The following is a 1,787-nucleotide window of genomic DNA, read 5'->3' as shown; positions in this document are numbered from 1 at the left end:
TTATAAATAATAAAACAAAACTTTTCCCATATATTATTCAGTCATCATATTTAATCATATAATCATCATATGTTGCCTTTTACATGTTTTGCCGTGAATAGTTCTGTTTGATTATTATTTTACTGCTTTAAATTGCCCTAAAACCGTAATGGAATTTGAATGGCAGATTCCATTGTGACAACATGCCCCGTTATTGGTTGTTCAGTGAACTGTATGTTTTTTCCCTGGCCAATAACAGAGGAAATGTTCAGTAGTTTCCTGCCCTCTTCACGGTTAAAGGCGGTTCGCTGGGAGCAGTGCTGAGGGGGCTGGACCGTGACACTTCACCGGCGGAATAAACCAAACACCTGCCACCGCGCAGACTTTCAACTCACGGAGACGTGCAGCGTGGAGCTTACGTGACAAGAAGACGAGCACATCTTCTGTTTTGTATTCAAAGTGGCAAACGCTGGAGATATTGTCACGAAAACTGCAAAACACATCTTGACTTTTGTTGCCTTTATCTCCTCAATTGTCTAGATAAGAGCTTAGAAGTATCCTGAGGAATTACGTGCACAAACTGCAACTTTTATCGCCGATTTTTTTTGGACAGACTGACACGCCCCAAAAGTGAGAATTCAAAAGGCTTGAGCTATAAAAGGTCTTATGTTTTTATGAGAAGGTTTTGGACGGATATCAGAATTTCAGTAAGGCACAAGCTGTGCTCACAGAGACGGTAAGGAATGTAACGATAACATCTCACCTGCGCCTTAAGACACCAAATACTCGGAGCAACAGACCGACTGAAACAAGACCAGCGAATCAGGTGAATATACATCTCTCAGTTTATAGAGAAATCAATATTAAACTTCCTTATGTCATAAGAGAGCTTTTGGCCTCAGGTAGCCTAGATGACAGGGAATTCGCTGGTGAGGTTAAAAATAAAAAAAGAGAGAGAATGTTGTTTTTTGTTATTGGTTGACTACAACAGCTGTATGTAGGCTACATTTTCCAGATGGTTCTTTGTGTGTTCGGTCAAGTTTCTTTTATCTCATGTGCATATGGGTGCTTGAATAGTTTATACTTTAGAGATTTTATGTGTTAGAGCAGCTTTATGAACTGAAATTTCTTTTAAAAATGTAATTTTTATGAGTAATTTTATTTTAAACTGGTAACTGTAATGTTTTATTATAGTATTATTGTATTATATGAACAGTTTTAAAGAAAGGTACCAAAATCCTTTGAATGTCAGTTCATAAAGTTTTGCATAAAATAATTTTATTTTGCAGATTCATTTTTTTAATAGTGATCATCAGTTTACAATTAATTATATCTTAATTTTAATTTGTGTGTTCTATAAATATTTTATTGTTTTATACACTTTTTGTATTTACCACAATGTATTTGGACTTTTAAAAAGAGAGGTACAGCAACCTAACATTTTGTCAGTCACAAAAAAAGGGGGAAAAACAGACACAGAGTTGGATTTAATGGATGTCACGTCATAGATTGCGCTTGAACATCCATAATTCATATGCTGGCCATTCCGGCAGAGGACGACTGATACATAATGCATGCTAACAAGAAAGTATAACAGTTTACACCTGTGAAGTTCCACTCAAGATTTAAAACCGCAAATATGTCGGTTAACCGTTTACTTGAGTGATGTAGACATGCATATGCTATATCTATCTGTCTGTCTGTCTGTCTCTCTGTCTGTCTATCTCTACGTTCGTCTATCTGTGTCTATCTTGTTAGGTTAGATGTAGAAGTGATGTGTGTGTGTGTGTGTGTGTGTGTGTGTGTGT

At 36.5% G+C, this 1,787-nt stretch overlaps 1 pseudogene; it reads left to right on the top strand.

The window, feature by feature from the left end:
- Window positions 1–319: 319 nt before the first annotated feature.
- LOC107680079 (semaphorin-3F-like) overlaps window positions 320–1,787 on the top strand; it is a 24,707-nt pseudogene continuing 23,239 nt past the window's right edge.

Source organism: Sinocyclocheilus anshuiensis, unplaced genomic scaffold (assembly GCF_001515605.1).
Source record: "Sinocyclocheilus anshuiensis isolate Anshui unplaced genomic scaffold, SAMN03320099.WGS_v1.1 scaffold13, whole genome shotgun sequence".
Taxonomy (NCBI): domain Eukaryota; kingdom Metazoa; phylum Chordata; class Actinopteri; order Cypriniformes; family Cyprinidae; genus Sinocyclocheilus; species Sinocyclocheilus anshuiensis.
This window is presented reverse-complemented; position numbering and strand designations above follow the sequence as displayed.